The following is a 14,283-nucleotide window of genomic DNA, read 5'->3' on the forward strand; positions in this document are numbered from 1 at the left end:
TAACTTCGTCAATTTTAATCCGATTTGGAAAATTATTTTTTTAATTAAAAGGATATACATATAGATTGATTCCGCAGATTTTTTTTCGAAATCTTTTTTTTTTATATCACTGTGGTGGTAAACAAGCATACGGGCCACCTGATGGTAAGTGGTTACCGCAGCCTATGAACACCTGCAATACCAGAGGTACTGAAGAAACCTCTTTATTCCCCTTTTGAAGAACCCCATGCTGTAGTCTCTTGGGAAAACCTCGGCAGGGTGCTCATTCCACAACTTGAGTGTTCGTGGAAGGAAACATCCCTGAAACCGCGCAGTACGCGACCACTGAGGCTGTAGGACATGAGAATGAATTCCCTGTCGATGGCGAGCCGTACGATGGTAGAAAGTGGCTGTGGGCATCATATTGATAATTATATATTCAGTAATTTAGTTTTTAAATCAATTTAACTGATTTTGCTACAATTGAAGTTGGTTTTTTTTGTGGAACACAATTTTATTTATTTTTATATATAATTAATTATAATCCTTATAATTAATTATATATAAATATAAATTATATATCATATCTGAGGCCACCGTGTGATATTATTACTTCAAACAGACAAAAATGTCAACACGACATGTTTGTAGAGGTTTTATAAAATATACATTAAAAATGTTTAATATAAAGTTTTATATCATATGGGCTTTTAATTATCTAATGTTGAACATAAGCCTCCCCCTAGGGGGTTTTGCCAGTAGTTGCCACGCTTGGAAGGCGAATTAGCAGTTAACCGCAGTTGGGCTTTGGAGATGTTTTAATAGGAACGCTGCTGCCCATCCCTCGCCCTCTCTTAGTCGACTTTTACGGCACTTACGGGAAAGGAAGGGGTGGCCTATTCTATGCTGGAACCACACAGGAAATTAATATTAAGTTTACTGGAATAAAAATGATTTCTTTCCTTCTCACTAATTAATCTTGTCATCCGGCTTCGCCCGTGAAGTAAAACAGAAGTGTGTATGTATTTATTCTTATTATTAGGATATGGTGCACTCGTGTGCCAAAACGTGTGTACATTTAAATGTGATTGAATAATAAAGATCCAAGGCGATTTTTTTAATATATTATAATATTAGTAGGTCAATAGTATGTCATATATATTCTGGAACATCACAGTAGAGCCAAAGAGTTCAATATACATAGTTCGAAGAAGCGACAACTGATGCGGATGAAAGAATCTTCAATGGCGAATTCTACTAGATAAAATTACGATCCAAAATATGCTGGTGGAAGTCTAGTGTAGTTGCTCATATGTTCAGCAATGAACAAATAACAACTGTAATGACGAAATAAATTGATATTTATGTCACGTGAATTTACAGGGTACAGAGGAATAACACCTGAGTCCTCGTGAGGGGGTATCATGGGCGAAAAAGTATACTCTGTTATGTCCATGGTACTGCCCATGTCTATAGGCGACGGTTACCACTTTCCATCAGGTGGGCCGTCAGCTTGTTTGCCATTCTAAGTTGTATAAAAAAAAATATATATTGCAGAGGTGTAGGTTTAAACATCAAATTTCCGTTACAGACTAATAAATATAACAACAGAACGTTAAATCCACGTAAAGATAATTATTTATTCGCAGCCATGAGCATTATAGAGCCGTTAGTGTAGTGTAATCTTGATCTAAATTACCTATTATAAACGTATGCATGCGAGAATAAGTAAAAACATCAAATATAACACCGTCTATAATTAGTTCAATCTCGTTACAAGTCGATGACTTTAAGAAATTGTGAATAAAATATAGATTAGACTACATTTTTAATCAATCAAAGTGTTATACATTTTTATAATAATGCCAGCAGTTTCCAATTTGACATACTTTCATTCCGTATGTATCGACACTATACATTCACGTCGTGGCGAGCACGAAACACATGTACTATAGCAACGTATATATATTTAAAATATATTATGTGGATATATATTTTTTATTTATTAAATAAAGTACCTAATAATTTCTGTGTTAAAAATATATGGACTAAAATAACGATAATGAATATGATATTAAACATTGAGTGCCACACAATCGGCTAAATGGCTGGTATTAAAACTTGCCGGCAATTGTCATTTATCATCAGGTGAGCCGTATGCTCGTTTGCCTTTGTGTTATAAAAAAAAATAGAATAATCTGTGTTATGAGAATCCAAGTAAAGAACTTTTAGAGGCACGACACAACTCAGTAAAGTCTAACAAAAAAGATTTTTTCAAATTGGATTAGAACTGACGAAGTTATGAAGTAACAAACGTAAAAAAATACAATCGACTTAAGGAACTCCTTCTTTTTGAAGTCGGTTGAAAAAAAGTTAAATCAGTCTTGGTTTATTTTTTTAATGGGTAATAATAGAATGGTACTGAATGGTAATGAACGCCCGCGCTATCGGTATACACCGGCGAGGCACCAGTGAGGGATGATAGGTAAGGATGAAGTAGGTCAGTTAGCCCATCGTGATGAATTCAACAAGAATTGTTCACGATGGTTTCCAGGGGGAACCACGTGGAGGTCGACCTGATAGGTTGTTAGCAGTGGGTTCATTAGACCCCATTACTAACAATCCATTTCCCTCCAATCAGTCTTGGTTATATCATATAGAATTTCTCGAAAACTGAATTACTCTCAGTACTTTGTACTTATAAAATTAAATAGTGCTATTTTTCAAGGGAAAAATTTCCACATCAGACTCATATTAATAATTCACTTATTATAAATAATTGTTCTTTATAATAAGCTTTAACTAATGTAGCTTTTTATTTAAGTCACAATTTTATTTACCTTAGCGGCCTGTCACGGCGTCGCACGGGTGGATATTTTTACATTTTAAAAAGTGGCCATTAAAGCTGCACACGCGACGGAAGCTTAAAAATGGAGTAACTTTCCCGTTTTACATTTCCCTTCACTGCTCTGCTCCTATGGATCGTAGCTGAAAAGTATATTATAACCTGCCCAGGAGTATGAAGAATAATTGTACCAAGTTTCGTTAAAATCCGTCTAGTAGTTTTTGTTTCTATAACGAACATACAGGCAGACAGACAAAAATTTTACTGATTGCATTTTTGGCATCAGTATCGATCTGATTGACCTCTCTACAGATTTATTATAAGTATAGAAGATTCTTAATTTTATTCTTTCTTAAAAAGAATTTCTTTATAAAATAAAACATATAATAATACTTAAGTGACATCGCGTATAAGTTTAATTATATAAATAAATAAATCAGAAGCGGTAATTAACATTGTATTAATTGAAAAGAAGCAAACGTAATTAATAACTATTGGTCAAATAATCTACGATGCATCGAATCCTTTAATTAAGGCCAGACAATATGAACTAATTCTTTTGAGTGTGGTAATTATTAAGTCGAAATAGGATTGATTATAGTTTAATTAATACATAGATAGTGAAAAAAAAATGTTTCATTCTTGTTTTTTGTAGCAGTACCGTCCATAAGGCACTAGCTGCCTACACGGGTAGATGTGTGTAATTAAGTTTGCCTAACGCCCGTGAAAAGTGGGGACTGGGGATCATTCACCGCGCTTCAAGTAAATGTATGTACTTTGAACTTGATTCCGCCTGTGTACATCGTTAATTTTGTTGTACATTATGATGAAGCATAGTTTGTCTATGGTAGCGTTTGATGATCTCTACAAGAGACTGTATTTATGTCGTATTTGATTACCATTGAAATTTATTTATTTATCTTTATGTACATAAGTGGCAAGTTGAACATTGATGGACATAATGTCATAAGGAGTTTTCTACATGTCAACCATGGGTATTTGGGCGGTACAGAAACAAGCTTACAAAATAATTAGTAATAGTAAATAATTTGTATGTTATATGTAATTTTTCCCGTGGGTGTCGTAAGAGGCGACTAAGGAAGGGCAAGGGATGGTCAGCAACTTCCCTATTAGAACATCTCTGAAGCTTGCCAATTCGACTGCCAAGTGTGGCAACTAATGGAAAAATCCCCCAAGGGGGAGGTTTATGATCAGCAGTGGGCAATTACAAGCTGATATGATGATAATGATGATGCATTTTTTTGCACACAAAAATATAAATAATACCTCTAATTTAAAACATATCATTCACGAATAATAGTGCGGTATTCCACAAGTTTTATAATAATTGTGAAACTAGTTTTTACTTGCAACTTTGTCCGCATGACTGGGATATATTAGTTGACTGGGATTACAAATAGCTTCTAACCTTATTCATATCACATCTGTATCAAAATTTCAGAACGATTGATTATGATTAACAATGCCAAGTGATAACTTAAGAATAAATATTTGAAATTGATATAGTGCATGATAATTCGAATTCCTACAGGAATAAATTGCTGAAGCACTTTATACAACAATCTTATGAACATTAACTCTAATTGTCATAATATATATTTTTTTAATATTTTTTTTAATTTAATTCACTCATAATCTTATTTACTGATATTGCTCACAACTTAGATTACATGTTTATTTTTTTATTTACTTAAATTTCTTACACTGTATAATTATGTTATATGAATGCTGTGAATACCTATAATAGGCATGTGCATTAATATTGTATTGTATTTAATGTTTGTTATACCTATATGTTATAATGCAATATGCTGTTGGTGTTCCTTAAATAAATAAATAAATAAACATGCTGACTTATAATATTAGTAGGGATATATATTCTGTACATGTTTTTATTTTTTAAATATAATTTTGGAGAAGATTACAAATCTAAATATTTGAATAGTAAATTTTTAGAATTGACTTTATTGTCAGGGATTATCTTAACAATTAATTCTTTTAGTCATCAAGTTCAGATTTGGCGTTCTAGTCTTTTAAAGTAATGGTTTTATATTTGGCATTTGCTGGCATATATTTTTTAAAGTACTATTGAGGTAAGGTATCAGTGACTTATTATTTATAAAGATTAAAAAAGTAAAGTGAATGACGCTGCTATATACAAAGTATGTTATACACGATATGTTTAAAATAACTTCATCGACAAAGCAAATGTGTTTGTAACACAAAAGTGAATAATATTTGCGCATTAAAATTGTTTATACTTCGGTTGTCAAATGCCAATTCTTTAACTGGAGCATATTTTCCTGTGTTATTGTAATTTTCCAGTTGTACTGAAACATAGGTAGTTTATGCGTCCGTTTTATAACATATGCTCTAAGGGCGAGTACATAATAAAATTATGGTAGTTTTTTATATTAAAATACTAATTTGTATTCTAAATATAAAACGTTCTATATATAAATACAGTTGAGTATAAGAGATGATTAATATTTCACATATATATATAAAAATATATATATATATAATATTATACCCTAAAATTTGTTTTCACTTCAATAAATAAAGTTTGTTAACCAGGTGCAGTTAAACTGCACGACGTTACGAATAACAAATGTAAATAATTATGAACCTGTAACATAGGAATCCACCGGATGAGATAGGGCGCATCTGCTTATTAACATTTGCCTATGAGTATTTCTACATTCCATTAATATACCTTAGGAGGAAGGTATGTAATGTAGAATCTCCTATTAGAGCTTGTATAATTGTACAATATTTATTTATTTATACTTTAATATATAGCGAAATTCTATATAGAATTTCACTATGCATTACAGTTTAAATATATGGCGGATTTGACCATTGGATGGTGGACAATCATTGGGCAAACAGAGAAATAAGTAGGCGGTAATACTTGATATATATATATATATATATATATATATATACATATAAATAGACTCGTTATATAAATTATCGTTTATATGCAGAAATGATTGGCGGCGATGCTTTATCGAAAAATTAAAACGAGCATCTCTACACAAATAGCAAACGAATCTATCGATAGAATCTTTTTGGTTAGCGCTCGCATCAGAAAGAACAAGACACTGGTGTCTTATTCTTTCTGTTGACGCCATCTCTTTCTATTTCATCGACTCAGAAGCGATAAAGATAATCGAGTGATTCTTTTGCCACTAAGTATTGTTATTTTAATGTATGATACGGGTCATAGCTGTTAATAGCACTACGTGGAAGAATTAAATTGCTAAAACTCATTATAACACAATCGTGCTCAATTCTATGTATACCACACAGAAAAGAAAATCTAATTGTTTTCTATCATAGTACTATAAATATTTTAATACTTAATTTTGTTTAATTTTACAACACAATTACATTAATACTCTTAATTATAATGGAGGCTAAACAGCAGACTGTACTTAGACTCTATCACAATCTACAGCAAGTAATAATTATAACAAAGAAATATGTAATTAGAACTACATATTCTATATATATAATAATAGTGTTTCGCCGCTGCGATTGTGGAACCACTGTGAAAGGGTTCTTCTAGTAATTATACTAATAAGCCAATTAAAAGCGGGCCATTAGTGCATCCAGCGGATACTAGAAATATGGCACCCTAACTTCAATTTATAACTGCGATTACCGTTTTACCACTGTGTTTACTTAACGTAAATTAATGTCTATATTCTGTCCAGTTTTTGTATGTTTTATGTTTTAATTCTTACAAGAATATTGCATTTGAATAACGGATGTATTAACTTGCAAACTTATTGTTTTACATTAGGAGAAAATATAACTGAGTTTTGCTCATAAATTATATTTTTCTTATATCTTTATATAAGCATATAGTGTTTTATATTTTTATAATATCAACATAAAATAGTTTTAAATGAGAATAGATAGATGAGATATAAACAAAAAATATGATAAAAATTTAGTTTATTCTCTCTGTATATTATGTATATATTTATAAAAAAAGTATATAAGTATTTCTTTCAGTTATCTAGTACCCACAGTTCAAACTTTGCTTAGTTCAAACTACATGAAGCTATGAGAAGTGTCTAGGGTTATTTTTTTTATACCACTGTGGTGGTAAACAAGCATATGGTTCACCTGCTGTTAAGCGGTTACCGTAACGTATTACTGCGATATTTATTTAAAATTCATTGACGGTATGTCTTTTGGTGCTTTTCTCCAGAGTTTGACCCCGAGGTCATAATAATTAAGAAATAAAACTTATTAGATCACACTTGGTCGTTTCGTCTTTATTATCTTCGGGCAGTTGTTTGTAGGGTCATGCTGTGCCGGGCGCGGCGCGTGCGCATGCCAGCTGCCTGCGCAGATGCGATGCCATCCCGCTGGGGCTGTTGACTTAAATAATTCTGTACACATCAGTAGATGCAACAAGTTTAATACTATTTTCATTGTAGATTCGTATTTAATTTTCTTTTTAATCTAATTTGCGTAGCTAATGTATTTGCTCCTTATTATAATCCCAGGTGAGGTAGTCAGAGATGTCGACTGGTGCTTTTAATTTGTGAATGAAACATTCGATTTGCTTATATTTTTTTATACAACTTACAATGGCACACCTGATGGAAAGTGGTAATCGTCGTCTACATATACGAACAGTATCATGGATATAACTGAGTATACTATATCGCCCATGATATCCTGCATGTGTTATTATTCTTAAGGACTCAAGTATTCTTTTCCGTGGGTGTCGTAAGAGGCTAAGGGAGGGCTAGGGATGGGTAGGAGCGTCCCTCTACATATATCTCTAAAGCTTAACTGCGGTTGTCAATCCGCCTGCCAAGCATGGCATTTACTGGCAAAAACCCCCAAGAAGGAGGTTTATGTTTAGCAGTAGAGCATTAAGAGTTGACATGATTTCATAAAAAACATAATTTGCGATAACACAATATGAAATCACAGGTAAAATCGAAAACAGTTGCGGTACGTGTCTCTCTTTGTGTTTTCTACCGCTTGACTAGGTATAATGAATTGTGTTCTGAGGAATTGTTCGAAATGATGCCCAAAGCTACCTTTTATCATCTTGTTGTTCGCTATCAATAGGGAATTCATCCTCACACGCTAGAACTCGAATGGTCGCGTACAGTGTGATTTCAGAGAGGTATCCTCTCGCGAACGTTTAGACTGTAGAATGAGTTCCTTGTCGAGGCTACAAGTGTGGGATTTTTCAAAAAGAGCATATTAAAGTTTCTTCAGGTTCGGATACGTAGACTTAACATCTCTGGTATTGCAGACGTTCACAGGCTACAGTGACCGTTTACCATCGGATGGGCTAGCTTGTTTGACATCTTTGAGTATAAAAAAAGGATGAGATACCAATAGATATTCAAGTTTAGTCAAATTTTACATGGTCTTCTGCTACGTTTTAAATGTTTCTAAATAATGTTCGTGACAGATAAGTAATACAATTTTGCTTTGAAGTTGGTCTTTAAAATCTGTCATCCATATGTCTTTTTTTATCTACGGTCTTATAAGACCATTACAGATTACAACATTGAAATTTATTTTTTTGGGACATGGAAGTTTTGCAATTATTAAAAAAAATGGTCAAATCTCTTATAATTCTATTTTAGGTTTCTCTTTTTCTTTTGCATTAAATTTTTATTCTTAGAATGAATGTGACAAAACAATGTAATAGTTAAAGTAGGCTTGCAGGAGGTTTTAGTTTTTATGAATAAGGGGGATAACCTTTACGAGTCAGTTAAAAAGAAGGGAGTTCATAGAAGACTTAAGTTCTCTAACTGTACGTATGCCACTTGGTATTAATAATGGCAGTATTAGTAAATGCCTGAGCACTTATTTCAGTTTAATAAAAAACGATTCAACATAAATACATACTGATACAATACAATGCAATAAACAGGTTTGGCACAAGGTGTTATAAACAAACAGGTGATTGTAACGGACATTTATGATTATTTTTCTTTATGTTTTTATTGCTTGGTTAGATTTAAAGTGGTTATTAAATGTATATAATCTATTAAAATAAACGTGTAATGCATTTTTATTGAATTATAAAGTTTTGCTTAGAATATTGGATACAAGGTTGCTAGATGCGATTTTTAATTTTTACCCAAACGTCAAATATTTTTTTCCAAATCGATATGATTTTTAGGACTTTTACCAAATTACCAACTAATATAGTTTTTACTACGTTTTTGCTACGTTACCATTCCTTTTGTTTTCACTTTTAGTTTATTTTATCCTCTTCTTTTAACCCATCTTTTGCTTTGCAATCTTCATTCATATTTTGCTGTATTCATATACCTGTATACAGTTTACAAAAACCAAAACTGTCCAAAAGATTAACCAAATTTCTCCAAATCTATTTTGCTTTTCACCAAACATTTTTCTAAGAATTTAATTTCTCCAAAATTTCGCGAACACAAGATTTTTAGCCAAAAATTGCGATAGAATACTCAATCAGGCAACGCTGAATTGACAAAATATTGAGTACTACGCTTACAAGATTAATTATGATATAAGGTAAAATTTTTGGATGACAGTTACAGCATATTCATTTTTAATTAATTGCTATATTTGCTAATTTGTTCGCGTGATCAGGGCGTATGGATTGACCGGGGTAAAAAGTAGCCTAAAATTAATTTCTTCGTCCTAATTACGTGTACTACGTGCTTGGAATAAGTCAACTTGTAGAGCTAACAAAGTATCCACAGGTAATATATAAACAAATATTATAGATTTTTTTTTTCAGTTACACAATATATTACTGTGACATGATTTTCATATTTTAGTAATATTTTTTTTAAAGGTTTTTAATTGTCAAATGTTTATATACAAAATACAATACGGATGTTTAAAGTCACTTTCAAATTTATAGGTTTATAAAGAATTATGTAATACGAGTATTTCCCCATATCCACAGCACCATTGCATTGTTCAAAATAAATAAGGTGTTGGCTTGGTAGACGCATTGAATTGTAAAGGACGACCACCAAAATCGCCATTCTATATAGCTTATGTATGCGGGATGCAAGGTGTTTTGTTTGTTAGCTTGCTTGTTATCCGTTATGTGTAATCATCATCATAATATCACCTGTCCACTGCTGAACATAAGCCATCCCCATAAGGAAGGTTTTACGGGTAGTTACCACGTTTGGCAAGCGGGTTGGCAACCGCAGTTAGGCTTATCGTGATGTTTTTTTGAGAGGGACGCTACTGTCCATCCTTCGACGGTTAAATTCCTTTAGTCACATCTTACGACATCTGTGGGAAAGAAAAGGGTGGCCCATTCTATGCCGGGGCCACAAGTTGTAATATATTATTGGGTACGTAAAATAAATTAATTTAAATATATAAAAAATAAATTACTCGATTTTATTCGATATTCACGTTAATCTTCAAAATCGTTTAATCGATTTTAATAAAAGTTTGTAAAATGTGTATTTATTTATTTTACTGTTCTAGGTGTTATTCATTATTTCCATCAAATAATCAGTAAATTTGTATTGTTTGCTCTAACTTTAGAAATAGTAAAGTGTTTATCTCGATAATTTACCCTCAATATTTTTTTTTATTTAGCTGGTATTGGTATAGCAGTATTTATAAAAATAAGGTTTAAATACTTCAGGATAAGTGTTACAAAAAGCAGTTTTATCGCTAAGTAAACTTTTGTAATGGTTATATATTACAGCTAAATTTCTATTGATGTTATAAAGAATAGAGCGACGAGTGTTTACTTGTAAAAAATAAAGTCTTAAATATTTTTATATCTCTTTACTAAGAATCATTATTACAGCGGAATATTCTCATAGTTTCTAGTTATGCTCAAAATAGATTTTCTTACAGTGTAAGACGAATTATCATGCAGTGCAATGACTCTGAAGACAAAGTACTTTATTAAAATAATAGTACGGTAATGGTAGATAGCCAGCAAAATAGTAAAGTCAAAATTAATTTTCATTTCATTTGCTTTTTAAGAGAGCTCTTGTCGGTGGAGTTCTTGCCACTCACTACGATTTTCAGCGACTCTCTTCACCTTTTGATACGACACAATACCACCTTATTTTTTATCTGCCTGTTGTAACTATGTCTTGGTCTCCCTCTTTTCCTCCTTCCTTCTGTCTTACCTTCTAGTATAATGTTCATAAGTTCGTCGTGTCGTATCAAGTGTCCTAACATTTTTTTCCTTCTGACCTCAATGTATTTTCTAAAATCGGATTTTTTAAAAATCGGAATTATGAATACTAAATACCAGTATCTTAATTAATATATTTATTAAATAAATCATAACAAATAATCATATTCATAATATGAATGTAAAATGTTATGAATATTTGACACTTAGAGTAGAAAAACTACCTACCAGATGGAGACTTTGTAAAAAAGTCGTTTGCTTGGGTACCTCTGTCCCATTCGTGTTTCAATAGTGAAACAGTTGTGTTTGAATGGCTGTGTTCCGGTTTGAAGGGTAGGATATGCCAGTAAAATTACAGGGTACAGAGTAATAACACTTGATTCCTCAGGAGTGGCAACGCGTGGGCGGTATCATTGGCGAAACAGTATACTCTATTATGTCCATGTTATTGCTCATGTCTATAGGCGACGGTTACCATTTTCCATCAGGTGGACTGTCAGTTTGCCATTCTAAGTTGTATAAAAAAGTAATATACAATGTTTTTTAGTTTTCACTTTTTTATGATTCATATTCCTTATGTTCTAAGAATAACAATTACAAGAATATTACTAAGTAATTTTTTTTTGTTTTGGTACAATGTTTATATACAATATATTGTGTTTATTTATATATTTTAATCGAAGTATGTTTGCATTATTTAGTTTAAAAGATAAGATAAAAAGACAAGCAATTAAAAAACGAATCAAGATGATTATCATCGAATATCCCTCCATATAGATTGTTTTTAGAAGCCTATAGAGTGACAATTGTCAGGGTCAATCAGTTAGATGTCATGCTCAGTCACAGATATTTTAGTGAACGAATCTACTATCATTTTATATTATTTCAATCACTTTATTGCTTGGTTTCTATGTATCTATGTTTTAACCATTACTTTTACAATGCGGTTCATGTTTCTTCAACACTCACGTAGACTCACACTTCATGATAAAAAACTATCATAGATATCTATTCGAATAAACCTCTTTAAATATGCTAAGATGACTTTTAATTTGGAATTTTCATGTATATACGAGTAGAGGACCGTTGAATGATTCCCTTTTTCCTTTTGTTTTCTTTTATCTCTACATTACATAAATTATATTTATTCATTCTTTATTGTACAATAAAACTTTGTACAAGTGGCGAGTTTAATGTCAAATGCTTAATGCTTAATTATATCAGTTTGCCTTTCTGTAATATATATATTCTTTATTGCACTAAAACATACAGTAACAACACTAAGTTAATAACAATGTTAGCAAAGGCGAACTTATCTCTAAAAGAGATTTCTTCCAGTCAACCTAATGCAGTGGCATAGGAAGTAGTGAGTGGGCAGTAGTATTGCAAAACAGAAATTAAAATAAATATTTACATAAATTATAAATCATTATATATATAATGATTTATAATTTATGTAATTATTTATTTTATAAAATATTAATACATAGTACATATTAATAATATAATAATAATTGACTGACAAAGATATAATACAGTATATCATTTTTGCATGCAATTCTAAATATAAATCCAAAGTTTTGATTATTTGAAATGTATGTTTTGTAATTGGAAAATGACTGATACGTAGAGGCCAATTACGCTTATCAGAACACTACCATTAACACGTATGCAAGGACTCGACCTAATTTCCTTATTTCAGTAGGTTTTTCAGATAAAATACAAACGTAACGTGACATTGGCCTGTGATATAATGTATTTAGTTCAAAACAAATGTTTCTAGTGAGATGGAATAAGGATCTCAAGAGTGTTAAATGAAGTCATTGGATGCAAGTGATGTAAGATCATACTTTGTGGAGTAATATGAAGGAGACCTATGTCCAGCAGTGGATAATGGATAAGTTGTATATACGATGCAGTTAATAAGTTTCGTTTTTTAAATTGTATTTAGTGCATTGTTTCTTCTCACTAAAAGTTCTTCTCTCTCCTCTTTATTTTGGTCAGATTATTTTATAATAAGTCTGAAATCTTTCTTCCTAACTCCATTTGAGTGAGGAAACACTTTCAAGTAAAAATACTTGTTAATTATTTCTAAGTGTAAATGTTATAAAGATTTTCGTTATAGAATGTTTATTCTATACGTATAAAAGTGTAAGTTGTACTGAAAAGTCGCTGAAAAATTGTAATACAATAAGAAAGACGTATAAAAATAGTTTTAGAATGTAACATTGTTATCAGGCTGCGCCGTGACGTGGTGGCTATCGGTTGCGACAGCTCACCTCTTGCGTTTATCGCGATTCGCTTTATGCCATGTCAACGTAATTCTTAAAACTCACTGTCTGTTTATGATAGTTGTAAATTTTATATTTGTAAGGTTTTAAAAGAAAAAGTTTTTAATATATGATTTAGATGTATTAAAAAAGGAAAAATCTCTAGTTGTAGTTTCTTTTGTTTGGAAAATAGAGCACACCTCCAGCATTGTTCATATTTTTTAGTTCCCAAGATTTCGAAAATGACAACTATAAAAATATTATTTTTTATTAATGACATTATTTCCTTTTTTCACTTTTTTTTCGGTGTAGGTTTATTACATTTTTAAGAAAGTATCTCTCAATGTCCATGGTACTGCTCATGTCTATGTTACTACTTTCCATCGTTCTATTAAGTAGTATAAAAAAAAAAAAAAAAAAAAAAAAAAAAAAACGTTCTATTACTATTAATGCATATCACTTTCCATCATCATCATCTTCCTGTCTTTATCTGAATGATTTGGGGTTGGTGATTTTATTTATATTACACAAGGTTTTTGGCTTCTGAATTTACGACCAGCCGCTTGGCTGACGTCAACTTTTCTTGGGAATGCATTTATCCGTATTAGACCACCAATACGAGTAAACTCATACTGAAGGTAGCGGGTATGGAGAAAAGGATTAAGCAAAAAGGACATTGAGAATGAGTAAAGGAAGTTAGTAAAAAGGAATAATTGATTTATGGGGAATAGAAAGAATTAGCACACTGCAGTTGAGGTGGGTATACTTGTCAGAAACTGTAATGTCTCTGGAAACTGAGGATGCTTACTCGTATGTCCTAACTCTAGAACTGGACAGACCATTAGAGGAGAACCATTTTTTCCATAAGAGAAAAAAATACTAGTTTACTATTACCACTAGGCATTTTGGTTTGGGATATTATTTCGAGTTTTTCTCATTTTGCACTGGCATATGGTGATACTGTTTTATTCATCATGCTTTGTTCGTTTAATTACTTTTCACGACGCCCT

This window comes from Galleria mellonella, unplaced genomic scaffold (genome assembly GCF_026898425.1).
Source record: "Galleria mellonella isolate WM207_F2 unplaced genomic scaffold, CSIRO_AGI_GalMel_v1 utg93, whole genome shotgun sequence".
NCBI classification, from domain to species: Eukaryota; Metazoa; Arthropoda; class Insecta; order Lepidoptera; family Pyralidae; genus Galleria; species Galleria mellonella.